Source organism: Rhipicephalus microplus, chromosome 3 (assembly GCF_043290135.1).
Source record: "Rhipicephalus microplus isolate Deutch F79 chromosome 3, USDA_Rmic, whole genome shotgun sequence".
Classification (NCBI taxonomy): domain Eukaryota; kingdom Metazoa; phylum Arthropoda; class Arachnida; order Ixodida; family Ixodidae; genus Rhipicephalus; species Rhipicephalus microplus.
In genome coordinates, this window is record NC_134702.1 from 133,805,813 (window position 1) to 133,822,551 (window position 16,739).

Consider the following 16,739-nt stretch of genomic DNA (forward strand, 5'->3'; position numbering starts at 1 on the left):
GTGTTTTGGCATGTTTGAGTAGTTTTCCTAAACGATTAGAATATTTTTTATACCTATCATGAAGCGCAGTATTGAACGGTTGTTTTTTTGTTTTTCTGTAAAGGTTATCTTTTTTCTTCAGGCAATCAAGCAAACTGCTAGATAGCCATGGGTTACGAGGAGCTGAGAACGGTTTTTTACAGTTCATTATTTCGGTAGAATCTGCAAGGGCATTGGAAATTATCTTTGAAAATGTATCGTAGGCAGTTTCAGGGTTATCGCACGCGATGACTGGGTTCCAGTCTGTAGCAGATATTAACTCAAAGAACTTTGTTGAATTGAGCTTCTTTCTGGTTAGGCCTGTGACAATAGCGCAAGGAGTGTAATTTAAACGCACAAATATTGGATAGTGATCGGTAACAGAGGCTTCGACAACGCCGCAGTCAGGGTTAGTAAGGAGATTTGATAAAACGTGGTCAATAAGTGTACCTTGTTTATTTGCGGGACATCGAGTTGGAAGCGTAACTAGGTTTTCATACCCAAAGCCATTTAGGCAGTTAACGTATTCATTGAACAGTGTGTTGGATGGATCTAGGAGGTTAATATTGACATCGCCCATGATAATGACATTTTTCTGCTCCAGTGATAATTTGTGCAACAAATTACCAAGGGCCGAGCAATAAGCACTTCCACATGATGACGGTGAACGATAGATGCAGCCAACTATAAGGTTTTTTTTGTCCTGTGAAAAAAATGAATCGTGAAATTCAATCCAAACAGATTCGCAGTTAGCCACTTTGAGTGTCAAGTCAAGTCGTCTATGAAAACGCAGTTCCGAGGACACGAAAACAGCCGCACCACCATGATTACTATTATCGCGGTGACAGTATTCAGCAGAGTATGAGGGGAAGGTATACAAGTGATTATGAGATGCGGAAAGCCACGTTTCGCTAATACAAATCACAGAAAACCTGTGACTAGTTGATGATAAGAAAGTTGTGATACCATCCATGTTTTTTTGCAGACTGCGTGCATTAAAATGAATTAGTGAACGGCAGGGCAAGGAAAAATAGGTCTGAAGTTCGTGAGGTCGAATGTACGAAGCCATTTCACGTAACTGAAAGATTGACTACTAGACTGATTGCAAAATGTTAGGCAATATTGCATAAATCAGAATCGGAAGCAATGCGAATTACCCGACTGTCGGGAGACTTCCGCACCTTAATCTGGCAATTTTCCGTCCAGATGAACTGCCATCCTTTTTCTTTCTTTAAGGCAAGTGCCCTAGAGAACAAGCGCTTATTGTCTGGTGATAGGTGCTCATTCACAAATATTGCCTGTGCGTTCTCTCCTGAATACCCTATACTTCGAGTGTTCAGCCGCGCCCTTCTGGCTTTCTTCATGAACTCGTTCTTTTTTTCACGAGAGCAAAACCGCACAATTATATTCCTTTGACCGGACTTTGCAGGTACACGATGTACCGTGTCGACATCGCTAGCCGAGACCTTACAGTTGATTTTGTCGCCAATGGCAGTCAGGATTGCGGAACAATCCTCTCCTTGGGTAGAGGGCACCCCTTTTATTTCCAAGTTATTTAACCTTGAGTACTGCTCGAGGTTGGCGACTTTACTTTGAAGGGCCTCATTTTCTGCTTTTAGAGCGCGATTTGCGGCAGTCAGCTCGAGCTGCTGGGAGCGTGTCGACTCGACCACCTCGTTCAAGAGTTTTAAACTGTCATCCATACGACCAACTTCAGCTCTCAATTCACCGACGTCTAAGCCTGCGTCCTGAAGCTTGGTTTGTATATTAACAACAAGCCGGTCAACCAATTCGTTCAATCTAAGTTTGAATAAATCTTCTAGCTCGTCTAAGCGCTTGCAGAGTTCGGCATTCGTCGGCATCGTGTAAAATGGCTAAACACGTGAGTACAAAGTGAGTATACAAGCCGTAACACCAACAGTAGCAGCAGCAGTTGCTAGACTAAGAAATTCTAAGGAAGTGTCAAAAATGAAGCAACCAACCTGTGAAACCAAGGAAGTTCGCTTAGATGCGTGCTTGTGAATGCAACTGCTGCTGCTACAACAGTGATGCTTCCGCTGGGACGGCTTTTATGACAGAGGAACGGGCCGCGTAGAAGCAGCTTGGGGGCGGCTTCAGCGCAATCTGCGCCAAGGCCAGATGAGTGGTCCTTTTCGCGCAGGCACGTGTACGATGCACGGATGAGAACCCAGGTAGTCGCCGCGGCTATCTGTGAAACCAAGGAAGTTCGCTTAGATGCGTGCTTGTGAATGCAACTGCTGCTGCTACAACAGTGATGCTTCCGCTGGGACGGCTTTTATGACAGAGGAACGGGCCGCGTAGAAGCAGCTTGGGGGCGGCTTCAGCGCAATCTGCGCCAAGGCCAGATGAGTGGTCCTTTTCGCGCAGGCACGTGTACGATGCACGGATGAGAACCCAGGTAGTCGCCGCGGCTATCTGTGAAACCAAGGAAGTTCGCTTAGATGCGTGCTTGTGAATGCAACTGCTGCTGCTACAACAGTGATGCTTCCGCTGGGACGGCTTTTATGACAGAGGAACGGGCCGCGTAGAAGCAGCTTGGGGGCGGCTTCAGCGCAATCTGCGCCAAGGCCAGATGAGTGGTCCTTTTCGCGCAGGCACGTGTACGATGCACGGATGAGAACCCAGGTAGTCGCCGCGGCTATCTGTGAAACCAAGGAAGTTCGCTTAGATGCGTGCTTGTGAATGCAACTGCTGCTGCTACAACTCTGGCGCTAACTTCCGTCTTCTCCTGCTCTCTCGTATCGGCCGCTCGATTAAATACCTTCAACGCGACATTCCAGAAGGTTCTCGTCATTTCGTCGGCGCGATACGCAGCGAAGCCTGGGGAGAGGGCGAGACGGTTGGAATGCCCTCCGCGATGGATGACTCACCCCGGCGTGACCACGCCTCTTTCGTTCTAGAAATTTCACGGGCTTGCTCGGCCGCCGATGTGGGGTGAGGAGGTTCGTCGGCGAAGCCACGCTTCCGATGAGAGAGCGTGCGCCCGGGGAGCCTTAGATGTTTATTTTCTTTTTTTTTCTTTTGACCTCCCGGCGTCTCTCCCGCGCGTTATCGCAAGAATTTCGCGGCGCGCCCATTTTTAGCGCTCGTTCTGTGACACCTGGGCACACTGTGCCTGGCATGGCCAGTTGCCGCAGGCCATTGTAGTGCTGCCCCCTGTTGCACTACATCGGCGAACGATGGTTTGTTTGTGAAAAGACCAGATACTTGTTGACGGGTTTCTCGGAAAGTAATGTTTTGTGTGATTTTGATTATAACAATTTCTTTTTCCATGTTGGACAGGTTCGGGAGTATACAGGATGGGCACCATCGCAGTTTGCGCAGTGGGCCCCATCCTCCACCTTACACTCGTCCGTAGCATGTCCTGTGGTGGCACACTTTCCGCAGGTGAGCTGGCCGCGGCAACTCTGAGAGCCGTGACCAAAACGCTGGCATTTGAAGCAACGTCGTGGGTTGGGGATGTAGGGTCTCACATTCAACTTCAAGTATCCTGTTTTGAGATGTTCAGGCAGGGTACTGGTGCAAAATGTCACAATTATGTGTTTTGTTGGGATTTTCTTCTTATCACGCCTAATTTTGATTCTTTGTACTTGTGTCACCTGCTGGTCCTTCCAGCCCTCGAGGAGCTCTGCTTCAGTCAGGTCAAGCAAGTCTTGATCAGATACAACGCCTCGGGAAGTGTTGAGTGAGCGGTGTGGTGTAATTGAGATAGGTATGTTTCCAAACAATTCTAGTTTTGAGAGGTTTTCATACTGGCTCTGACTTTTTACCTCGAGGAGGAGATCCCCACTGGCCATTCTTGTAGCCTGGTAAGCTGGTCCGAGTGTAGTGTTTTGAGAGGTTTTCATACTGGCTCTGACTTTTTACCTCGAGGAGGAGATCCCCACTGGCCATTCTTGTAGCCTGGTAACCTGGTCCGAGTGTAGTGGTGAGGCATTTGGAAACAACGAAAGGCGAAATAGTTCTGGCGTTCTTTTCAGCGGTTTCACAATGGATTACATGGTAGCGGGAAAAGGTTTCTTTCGGTTTGCTGAAATAATTGCAAAAGTCTTCGGTGCGCCCTCTCTTCGAGAGAGGACGATCGTGCAATGGAGGGAGAGAAGAAAAAGCCATAAACTAAATATGAGTTCGGCAGCCATGCCAGCCGCCCACCATGGAGCCCAACACGGGGATTCGACAAGTCCTAAATTTATATGAGGCATGTCAACGTCAGCTGTACACAGCCACTATAACGAAATATATTGTGACCAAGGCAGAGCACATACACAAGATTAACCCTTGCCGCCAGGAAAAATCGGAAGTAAATGGAAGAGAGAAGAAGACAGGATAGATTTAAAGAGGAGAAAAGACTAAGATGCAGAGAGAGAGAGAAATAGGAAAATGCGACTACCGATTTCCCCTGGGTGGGTCAGCCCAGGGATGCCGTCTACGTGAAGCCGGGGCCAAAGGGGTGTGTTGCCTCTGCCGGGGGGCCTTAACGGTTCTATCACCCAGCGTCGGCTCAATCCCCAGGATCCCCTTTTCCCCGGACACGGCAAAGCCACGCACGGCTAGGCGTGGGAGGGAGTAGAAACTCCCCCGTTAGCTCGGGTCCGTGGTGTCGCTACACACCAAACGCCTACTTGCACAGGCGCCCCTGCGGGGGCGTGTGATACTAAAGTCAAAACAGATTGGTACCATAACCTTTCAGGTTATGGAAAACGAAACTTATTTTACAGGGCTTTTTGGAGGCCCTGTAATTTGTCTTTTGTCTTTTTTGGAGCGGTCGAGAGAAACTCGCCGCTCCTTCGGCGCTGCACGCGCCGTTTGATTGGCGGTTGTGTCCATAGCTTCATGAGCAGCGTTGGACCGTCGCTCTGCCGAGCGATCCCTGGGCGTTGTGGGCTTCGGCTCAAGATACGAAGCCTTCAAACCCTCTACAACGGACGTCGACGGGGTTCCCGCAGTCTGCCCGTTGCCTTGGCTCGTGCCAATGCATGTCGACGCCCATGGTGGGGCCTTGTTGAGTAAGGCCGGAGCAGCCTTGGCTGCTCCCGCAGTAGGGACAAGCGGCGGTCGCTCCAGCACGCTGTGCGTAGCTTGGGCGGCCACCTGATGCCTTGCTTAGCGGAAACTGATGTTGTGGGTGACTTTAGTGGTAATAATTTCTTTTTATTTTTTCCATGCTGTGCAGGATCTAGAATACGCCGCGTGTTCTTCATCGCAGTTCGCACAGTGGGGTTCGGCCTTGCAGTCATCATCTGCAGAGTGGCCTGTGATACCCCACCATGCACAGGTAAGCTGCCCACGGCAACTCTGAGAAGCATGTCCGAATCTTTGGCACTTGAAGCAGTGCCGCGGATTCGGAATGTAGGGTCTCACAGACAGTTTTAGATAGCCGGTAACTAATTCTTGCGGTAGTGTGGAGCACCCGAAGGTCACAATTATGTGCTTGGTTGGAATTTCTTTGTTTTCTCTTCTCACTACGATACGCTGTACGTGAACGACGTTTTCGTCCTTCCAGCCAGCCAGAAGCTCATCATTTGTTAGGTCTTTTAGGTCATCGTCTAACACAACGCCTTTGACAGTGTTCATCGTTCGGTGCGCAGAGACGGTTACGGGCTTGTCCCCAAATGCTACTAATTTTTCTAGTTTCTGAAACTGTGTCTTGTCTTTAACTTCCACTAGCAAGTCTCCGCTTGCCATCTTTGTAGCCTTATAGCCAGTTCCGATAGTCTCGGTTAGGAATGGGGAGGTGTTGCGAGCTTTTTTGTCCGAGCTTTCGCAATGAATAACGCGGTACTTGGGGAAATTGTCTTGTTTTTCTAAAATTGGCATTACATTTGCTTCGGTGCGCCACCTTTTGGAGGGGCGATCAATGGATAAGGGGTTTCATGATCCCATAGAAAAGTGCATTTCCTTCAGTAATGGCGCCTACCACCCACCACGGAGCCCAACAAGGGGACGTGGCAGAACATGTAAACATGTCTGCACAACGCCAGTAGTACGCCACTGCCATAACCTAATATATCTATCCAAGTTTGGATATTTACACCAGGTTAACCCTTGCCGCCCGGAAAAATTGGAAGTAAAATGAAGTGAGGAGAAGACAGGAAAGATGTAAAGTGAGAACAAAAGACGAAGATGTAGGAAAAGAGAGATAGGAAAAGGCGACTGCCGATTTCCCCTGGGTGGGTCAGCCCAGGGGTGCCGTCTACGTGAAGCCGGGGCCAAAGGGGTGTGTTGCTTCTGCCGGGGGGCCTTAAAGGTCCAAGCACCCAGCGTCGGCTCAACCCCCAGGATCCCCTTTTCCTCGGACACGGCAAAGCCACGCACGGCTAGGCGTGGGAGGGAGTCAAAACTCCCCCGTTAGCTCGGGTGCGTGGTGTCGCTACACACCAAACGCCTGCTTGCAGAGGCGCCTCTGCGGGACCAAATCCTTTGCATGGGATGATCTTATCAACATGTCAAAGCAGATCTTCAGCCATTGCCACGTCAGTGATCTCAAGTGAATTGACTTTTGTGGCTTGCACGAAAATGTTCGTGTGAAATGAACTGCCATTCGCAACGAACAATACCACTTTTTCAAAATACAAGCTTCCGCGATGCAGTGCACATACTGTGAAGGCCGTGACATTGCACTCTCCAGCAATCGGCTGCCGCGTGCAGTAAGTGCTGGGCAGTCGGCAGTTCTCCACATCAGGCAGCACTGGAGAGATTACTTCGGGCGACGCACTTCTTTCTTCTAAAAGGTCTACCTCGTCAGTACACGCGACATTACTTGTCTCGTGTCTCGGAGACTTCACAGGAAGGCCACACGTCGACGTTTTCGACTTTCTTTTCTGGGGTGCCTTCTTCGACAAACACTAAGGGAGGTTGGGGAACACAGTCGGAATTGCATCGCTTGTCAGCACAGGTCGATCGCGAAAAATCGTCACTGTCACGCTGTTGATCGTGTGTGTAAACGATCGCACAATATACTGCTCATCAAAACGCAGCTCGCAGAATCTTGAGCTTGCGTCGAGGACTTGATCTGCACGTGGCACTGCACGCTGCCATGCTTTCAAGCGTTCAGGCTCTTTCAGCACGGAAAACAGCGACACACGTTGACCAGATCTCCTCGACGAGACGTAGCCGGACGAACAGCCGGGCGCGAAGCAGTGTGTCTGCGTCGTTTTCTTCTTCTTGACGCCCAATTCTATAGCGTTGGCGGTAACGCACGAAAACTTGTACGAACAATCCACGCCGTGTTTTGTAAAACGGCGCGGAGGAGAACGGGTGAAGCACACATGATTGAATGCGGCACAGGCACAGCACGAAAGAAAGCACGTGAGCGCTCCGCGGCGAGCATCATGGATGGATGGATGCTATGAGCGTCCCCTTTATAACGGGGTGGTGACAAGTATGCCACCAGGCTCGACAAAAAAAAAACCTTTTTTTTCCTTTTATGTTGGCCTAATGCCTCTACTTCGATAAATTCTATCTTAATGGAAAAAAAGGTAAATTTTCAGCTTAAGTTCTCTGCCATTTACGGCACACTGTCCATATTTTATTTTTCCAATATTTATTTTTGTCCTTTCTCTCTAATTTTCTGCCACCAATACTCTAACCGTCTCTTACTTATTTCAATCGCGGGTGTGTTCAGCTTTCCATTGTTGTCCCTAAAACCCAAGGCTTCCTGTAGGCTCGTGCCCAAACGTACACCTGGGTGGATATCTCCACATTCAATCAGAACATGCTCCGCCGTTTCCTTATCTTTCCCGCAGCATGTGCATTGTTCTTCTTCTTTACTGAATCTTGCTTTATAACTACGCGTTCTAAGGCAACCCGATCTCGCTTCAAACAGTAAAGCGCTTCCCCTTGAATTATCGTAAAATGCCTCCCTCCTTATTTCATTTTTGCCCTTTCGGTAGTTACTCAAAGCCGGTTTTTTCTCCATAGCTGCCATCCAGTAAATCCTCTCCGCCTCCCTGACTTTTCCCTTAACGCTCTTTGTTGACATATGGCTTACAATACCAGCCGTATACTTACTAGTGAGTCTTCTAGTTCTTTTTCTCCACTGTGTGTCCACGCTCTTCCTATACAAATAACGGAACACCTTCTCTGCCCATCTACTCTCCTTCATATTTCTTAGCCTTTCTTCGAACCTTATTTTGCTCTGCGCTTCCCTCGCCTCAAAACCTGCCCACCCCATATCGCCCTTTACAGCCTCGTTTGTCGTCTTCCCGTGAGCACCCAACGCGAGGCGTCCCACAGTCCTTTGATTTACATCCATTCCCGCTTGCACCTCTGCCCTCATGCACACCACTGAGTTCCCAAAAGTAAGCCCTGGAACCATTACACCCTTCCACAGACCTCGAAGCACCTCATACCTATTGTATCCCCACAACGCTCTGTGCTTCATTATTGCCGCATTCCTCTTTCCTTTTGCTGCCGAGGCTTTTTCCTGTACCTCCATGTATCTATCACTCTCATTTACCCATACTCCAAGGTACTTGTATTCACTTACCCTCGGTATTTCTTGGCCTTGTATGGACACCATCTGATCACAGGGATCATTGAATACCATCAATCCACACTTCGTTACACTGAATCCTAGTCCAAGAGCTTCACCTTCCCTTCCGCATATATTCGCCAGCTGCTGTATATCATCTCGACTGTCCGCAAATAAGACGATATCGTCCGCATAAAATAAACCTGGAAGCTTCTGCTCAATCATCATGCCGCCCTGTTTGTGTGACAGATTAAAACCAATGTTGCTACCTTCTAGCGCTTTTTCCATACTCACCATGTACAGCATGAATAACAGCGGGGACAAAGGACATCCCTGTCTCAGACCCCTGCTAACCTCAACGTTCTCTTTGCTACGCATTCCTTCCCACTCTATGCAAACTGTATTTTCTCGGTATATCTCCCTCAAAAGCTGTATACAGTCGTCGCCCATGCCCATTCCTTTCAATATATACCACAAAATTTCCTGATTAACGTTGTCGTATGCCCCAGTGATGTCTAGAAAAGCCACGTACAAGGGCCTATTCTCTATTTTGGATATTTCTATACACTGAGTGAGAACAAACAGGTTATCGTCTAACCGCCTGTTTCAAACTGCCTGCAGCAGCGCCGCCGTGTGTCTGCGGCCGTTTCATGAAGCAAGGCAGCGCTCTCTCTCTGCCGCCGCAATGTCGCTCGCGCCACCTCCCCCTCTAGCCACCATAGCGTGGCGGCTGCCGCGAACGGTTGTCTCTAGCGTGAGCCTCCCGGCGCGCAGGCCCACAGTACCACGCGCCGGGGGGCCCACGTGGTAAGTTAAGCGTTGGCGATGCCACCTTGGGTGTGTTGTGTGTTTGTCATATTTTGGAGTGTATAGTAGTATTGTGTACGGATGTCCTAGCGTGTTAAATAAATGTATGTTGTTTGGTTTGTACCGACCGTGTCAACGGTGTCCTTTCACTCCACGAGCGTGGCGCTCGTTTGCCAATTTGAAACCCCACAGCCTATATATACAACGGGCAATTTTATTATGTTTGTGTGTTGTAATAGGTTATTTTAAGCCTTTCGGAAAGCACTAATTATTATCATCCACACAACTAGCATGATAAAACAGTGTCGTAGCCGATTGATATTGTGAGAACATTACTTATACTCGGGTTTCTTGTGAAAAAATCGAGCGCATGTGGGGCTCATATGAGGAACACCGTGCTCCGGATATTGTAGAGACTGCCGACAAAACAAGCGTATGATTCAATCACGGTTTACACTTATCCTCTCTTTGTAGTCCGCCAGTAGCCAATTATGATGCAACGCAGCTCAAAGCACTCATTGAGAAAGAAGCTAGACGGATCCCTGTAAATTCCGATTGACGTTTTCTTTTTTTTTGTGGGTCGGCAGGCTTTTGAAACAGTGAATGTATCGACGCAATTTCGGCGTGCCTGCATATTCACTTGTGCACCGTGGCATGTAGCAGATGCCTCCACTGATAAAGGCTCAGAAACGCAAAAAGCGCGCTAAAAACGAGCGATTTCACACTTTCGTAGGCTCGTGCGCCTGCGCTCCCAATGCAGACGCTTCTGAGATCATCAGTACCGTGGGGCTACAGCGCCGCCGCTACTGTCACCTGCCGGAGAATCAGCCAATATGGTGGTTAGAAGGAGCAGTATGCACCAGAAGGAGCAGTCGCCATATGCACGCCGTGGGAGAGAGGCGCACAAAACGCGATGAAATTTTTTACGCCGCTAGAGGCGCGGCGGTCGTCGGGAGCGCGCGAGATCTTCGCCGCTACAGCCATTGCTACAGCCACGTGTGTTTGGCACTGTGAGCAAACTTCCGCACGTGCAACTGTTTTTGTGTGACTCCTGGACGCGCACTATGTGAATGATTGCGGATGGCGACACACTATTACCATGCCAGCGAAAGCAGGTACGCGTTTTGTACCCAGTTGTAAAAGTGGGTATAAGTCGTGTCCGGCAAGGGTGTCGTCGTTTCGAGCTCCCAAAGATGCATTGAAACGGGAGCAGTGGGCCCGTAATATAAAACGGGGCGATAAGGAACTAACCAACGACTGCGTCGTTTGTGAACGTCACTTCGAGGCAACGTTTATACAGAGGACTTATCGTCATGTTATCGATGGTGAGGTGGTTCAAATTCGACGCGATCGGTCGCTGCTAACAGAGGATGCCGTTCTTACAATCTTCCCGGGTGCGCCAAAATACCTCACAAAGAAAACGCCGACTAGAAGGAAGGAGACAAACCTGTGTGAACAAGGTGAGCCCACAACTAAAAAAAGAAGGACTACTGTAAAGCAGCAGGCGCCGGAAGAAAGTGTACAAGTAAAAAAAAGCACAACATGCTGCAGAATCGGAGTTTACTGAACCTGTACATACTGACACGATAGAAGTGGAGTCACAGAGTGAAATCAGTGCGGAATACATGTGCCGCAACATCAAACTTCCTTACACAAGCTGGAACAAACTATCGTTTTCCACTGAAACAGGAACCGTCGCTTTCGGCCTTTGCGAGTTAGAGGGTGCCGAGTTGGACCACCTACTGCTGCTGAAATTGGTGAAGTTCGAACAGGCCGTTGAGCAAGTAGGAACAGTCAGTTGTTCTGTTTTTCTTAGGGGCAAGCTGCACCTAAAACGCAATGTTTCCTCACCACATGAGGCGCTGAACAGCGCACATTCTCTGGTTTTATGTGCTGGCTTTGGTATGAAACCAAACACAGTAGGAAAATATGAGTATTTTGCCGGCTTGTACTTCTCGCCCAAGTGCAGCCTTACATGCGAAAGTAAGGGCCCTTGCATGCACTGCAAGTACCTACGAAAGCTCTTGCAAAATCAGCAATCACGACAGAAACACGTTGTTTCATTTAAACGCCTTGCAAGGCACGCCAACACTCGCCGCCGTCTGGTAGCTGCTCAACGAAAGCTGCTGAGCGTGCATAGGGAACTCAACATGATGAAGTCTGCCAATGAGCTAATTGGAGATGAGGCACTGAATGAACGCATTAAAAAATGGCCTCAGAAACAACAGATGGCAATTATGGCATGCTTCAGTGCAGCTAAAAGAAAATCGACATGTGGCATGCTGCATGAGAAGAATTGGATCCTAGAGTGTGTGCTGCTTCGCATAAGGAGTCCGAAGTTCTATGAGCACCTTCGGAAGCAGAAAATTCTTGTCCTGCCAAGCCGAACTTGTATACAGCGTTATGTGTGCAATTTCAAGTGTGCCTTCAGATTTAATGACACTGTGTTTAATGCACTTAGTGCGAAGACTAAAAGCATGGATGTGCCCCGCCGCGGTGGTCTAGTGGCTAAGGTACTCGGCTGCTGACCCGCAGGGCGCGGGTTCGAATCCCGGCGGCGGCGGCTGCATTTCCGATGGAGGCGGAAATGTTGTAGGCTCGTGTACTCAGATTTGGGTGCACGTTAAAGAACCCCAGGTGGTCTAAATTTCCGGAGCCCTCCACTACGGCGTCTCTCATAATCATATAGTGGTTTTGGGACGTTAAACCCCACATATCAATCAATCAAAAGCATGGATGCCTGCAGCTGACATAATGGCATCATTTTCGATGAACTGAAGCTGTCAGAGCATATTGGTGTCAACCAAGCAGGTATGTAGTGCCTATGTTTCTCTACACCCTACACGATTTAAATATGAAAATAATTATTTGATGCGAAAATTACACTCCCTATTTTCAGTAACAGTGCATATGCCAAATAAATCTGTTGTCGTGTGAACTACAAGTTTTTGTCATTTTTTTAGGGTTTGTTGAAGGATTTGTTGATCTGGGCAGCTTCACAGCAGATGAGTGAAGATCCACGCCAGCAGTAACCATAGGATGGTGATGCTTTTCCAACCCTTTCAGGGTGTGTAGTTCTGTGTAGTATCTTTCCTGCATTCAATATAATGTGTGAGGCACCAGTTCAACCAAGTTGGAAACCGTAGTACAAAACTTGTCTTCGCACTAACTAAAACATACTGGTAGACGTTGAAAGGGGCCGTTTATTAGGTCGTTAGAGGCAGCTCAGAAGCGGCCGACTGGTTAAAGATCCTCCTGATCCTCTTCTTCCTCTCTCGCTCTGGGCGACGAGCGCGTTCCCCGTATACGCTTCTTCGTCTTCGTGCATGTACGCCACATTCCTCTCCGCGCAGACGAAGGCCGCCGGACGAGTCAGTCAAGTTGTCGTGGCGTGTAAAGTTTCAGGCGGGCAACATGAACCACTTGAGTTTTGGCAGCTCGTCGACCACTCGCTGTGAGACGAGCTATTACATAGTTGACCTCTGTAAGTCTGTCGACAATGACAAAAGGTCCATCGTAAGTGGCCAAAAACTTTTGGCATAACCCGCGCTTGCGCATCGGAGTCCACAACCACACCAGATCACCACGGCGATAAATCACTGGTCGATGATGAATGTCATAGCGTGCCTTAGCTTTGTCTTGCGACGCCAATGTGCGTAGTTGAGCTATGCGACGCGCCTCTTCGGCGAGGCAGAGAGTCTCGGCGACAGTGACGTTGTCGTGGTCACAGAAAGGCAATATTGTGTCGATTGTGTGCCGGGGCGAACGTGCATAAAGCAAAAAGAAAGGGCTATAGCCTGTAATCTCATGCTTCGCGGTGTTGAACGCGTAAGTAATGAACGGAAGTACGTCATCCCAGTTCTTGTGGTCGCATGAGACATACATAGACAACATGTTGACAATGGTGCGGTTGGTACGCTCCGTCAGCCCATTAGTTTGGGGGTGGTATGGTGTCGAGTGACGCAGGCGGAATTCACATAAACGGAGTAGCTCCTCCACAACATCCGCTGTGAATTGTCGGCCACGATCGCTGATAATCAGGCGAGGTGGGCCGTGTCGGAGGATGACGTACTGTAACAAAAACGACGAGACTTCACTGGCAGTTGCGGAGGGGACGGCCGCCGTCTCGCAGTAGCGTGTGTGGTAGTCGACGCAAACAATTATCCATCGGTTGCCCTTAGCCGATTTTGGAAAGGGGCCCAGAAAGTCAATCCCCACATGTTCGAAAGGTGCGCTTGGAGTAGGCATCGGTTGTAGAAGACCAGCTGGACCAGTTGATGGACGTTTGTGACGCTGGCATTGCATGCAGCTTGCCACATAACTCTCAACGGACTTTTGCATACCAGACCAATAAAAGCGCTCTTTAGTCCGGTGAAGCGTCCGCGCCAAACCTAAATGTCCAGATGTAGGGTCGTCGTGCATGACACTCATAATAACGGTTCGCAGGCTCTCCGGGACCACTAGAAGGAAACGTGCGCCACTGCTGGAGAGGTTCCTTTTGATCAACAGTCCATGACGCATACAGAAACGGCGTGCACTAGTGGAAGCGGATGCAGCGGCGAATAGTGATGCTAGTTTAGCGTCCTTCTGCTGTTCCGCTCTGAAACTGGGATAGTCTGGGAACGTAGGCGACACAGACGCTACAAGCTGGTCAAGGTCATCGGATTTACAGTCCGTTGTGCTAAGTGGCATACGAGAAAGACAGTCCGCGTCAGCATGTCGACGACCACTCTTGTAAGCGACGGTAAAACTGTATTCTTGTAGCCGGAGGGCCCAGCGCGCAAGGCGGCCACAAGGGTCACGAAGGTTGACAAGCCAACACAACGAGTGGTGGTCGGTTACGACTGTGAATGGGCGTCCGTACAGGTAAGACCTAAACCGCTGAATTGCAAATAATACCGCCAGGCATTCTTGTTCCGTAACAGTGTAGTTTTGTTCCGGCCTGCTTAGGGAGCGACTTGCGTATGCGATGACGTGTTCGCGGTCGCCGTAACGTTGTACTAGGACGGCTCCAATACCTATGCCGCTAGCATCCGTATGAAGCTCTGTCGGAGCAGAAGGACTGAAGTGCTGAAGGACGGGTCGTGACGTCAGCAAAAACTTCAATTGACGGAATGAAGATTCGCACTCCGGAGTCCATTCAAAGGAATTGTCCTTTCGTAAGAGGCATGTGAGAGGATACGCAACGTCGGCAAACTTCGGAATAAAGCGGCGGAAGTACGAACAAAGCCCCAGGAAACTACGAAGCTCCTTGACGGAACGCGGCGCATTGAACGCCTCAACTGCTGCTGTCTTCTGGGGGTCAGGGCGGATGCCATCCTTGTCAACGAGATGCCCGAGCACAAGCGTCTGGCGGTCTCCGAAGTGGCATTTCTTCGAATTTAAAATTAGGCTAGCATTTCGGATGCAGTTCAAAACAGTATCCAGACGAGAGTTGTGTTCACTGAACGTGCGGCCAAAGATGACGACGTCGTCGAGGTAGCACATGCAGATGTTCCACTTCAAGCCACGCAGAATGGTGTCCATAAACCTCTCGAACGTTGCCGGTGCATTGCACAGTCCAAAGGGCATCACGTTGAATTCAAAGAGCCCATCAGGGGTTACAAAGGCAGTCTTTTCCTTGTCCTCTGGGTGCATCGGAATTGGCCAATAACCGGATCGTAAGTCTACGGAGGAAAAATAAGAGGCCGAATGTAAGCAGTCTATTGCGTCCTCTATACGGGGCAGCGGGTATACGTCCTTTTTAGTCACGGCATTCAGTCGGCGATAGTCGACGCAAAATCGCCAAGATCCATCTTTCTTCTTAACAAGGATTACCGGTGCTGCCCACGGACTGGCTGACTCTTGTACCACTCCCTTTTGCATCATTTCCTGCACTTGGTCGTTGAGAATTTGTCTTTCTGACGGGGAAACACGATATGGTTTTTGGCGAATCGGACTTGCCGCGCCAGTGTTGATGGTATGGCACGTTCGAGACAGGGGGACAGGGATTACTTTGCCCTTTTTTGCAAAGTCAAATACCGAAGCGTGCTTCAACAGCACATTCATTAAAGTTAGGCGCTCGCTTGAGCTGAGCGACTTATTTATCATTGCCATAAGCGCCCCGTCCAAATTGTGACAACCAGTTCCGTCACGTTCTTCCGGCACGTCTGTGAGCTCGACCACTGATAAGGTCACGTGTTCTTTGCTGACCGAAGCTAATTTCAAACCATTGGGTAGTGTCACGGGCTCAGAGGAACAATTTACAGTCCATAGGCCAGTTCGTCCGCCATCTATCGACACCACACAATGGGGAACCAACACATTCTTTTTCACGCAGTTTATGTGCATTGGTTCTACGCTCGCATCGAAGCTGTCAGAATCTGCTCCGCGACAAACAACAGGAACACGTACGGTAGACAACGCAGGTATGAACGTATCGCCACAGACACACAGCGTAGTTTGATCATTCGCTGGAGTTTCCAGGAGTTCTGACGGCATCTGGCCACTCACAAAGACTTTCCCCGTGCGACAGTCTACAGTGGCACCACATTCTCGCAAGAAGTCCATGCCGAGAATGACATCATGTGTCGACAGAGGAATAATCGCAAATTCTGTCGTTATCATAAGGCCTCCCAAAAATACTTCAGCACTACACACACCAACAGGGCGCAACGGCTCTCCACTCACTCCACAGAACGTCGAAGTTTCATCCCAGGTAAAAACAACTTTCCGCCCTAACACGTCTTTAAAGGAAGCACTCATCACGGAAATCGTTGCACCGGTGTCCACCAAGGCCATCACAGGCACATAATCCACCAAAACACGCACTCTGTTTTTAAACATACACACAGGAGGTATTTCTGTCAGTAGCACGTTTCCAGCGACCTCACCCCCATTGGCCGCGCTGGCTAGTTTTCCGGTGGCGAAGAGGGCGCTTTGCGACGCAGCGGTGAAGGAGAACGATGAGCACGAGGTCGCGGTGTGGGCGTTAAACTCCTGTCAGATGCCGGGGAGACGTTGCGGAAGTTGCTGGGCCAATAGTTGTCATCAGGTGGTATGTGGGCCGGCCGCCGGACACCATGAGGCTGTTCGAAGGGTCGTGAAAAGTCAGATGGTTGGTGATACCGAGGAGTCACCCGACGGTTGCAAAATCGCGATATGTGGCCTGGCACACCGCAGGAATAGCACACCGGCCGAGGTCGAAACGTCGGTCGCTCGTCGTTGAATCGAGCGTCATCATTTGTTCTTGTGTAACGTATGTACTGGTCAGGTACGTCGTACTGAGACGTCGGGTGTCGAGGAGGCATGCGCTGAAAGCGTTGGTCATACCGTGACGCGGGAAATCTGGTTGTCATCCTTGACTGTGGGGTGGGCTGTACTCCACAGTTGCCGCGCTCATCGTCGGTTGCCATGGGGTCAAAGGAGGCACATCCATAGC

At 49.6% G+C, this 16,739-nt stretch overlaps 1 pseudogene; it reads right to left on the reverse strand.

The window, feature by feature from the left end:
* Positions 1 to 299: 299 nt before the first annotated feature.
* LOC142802966 (uncharacterized) lies at positions 300 to 10,303 on the reverse strand (annotated as a pseudogene).
* Between the last annotated feature and the right edge of the window lie 6,436 nt (positions 10,304 to 16,739).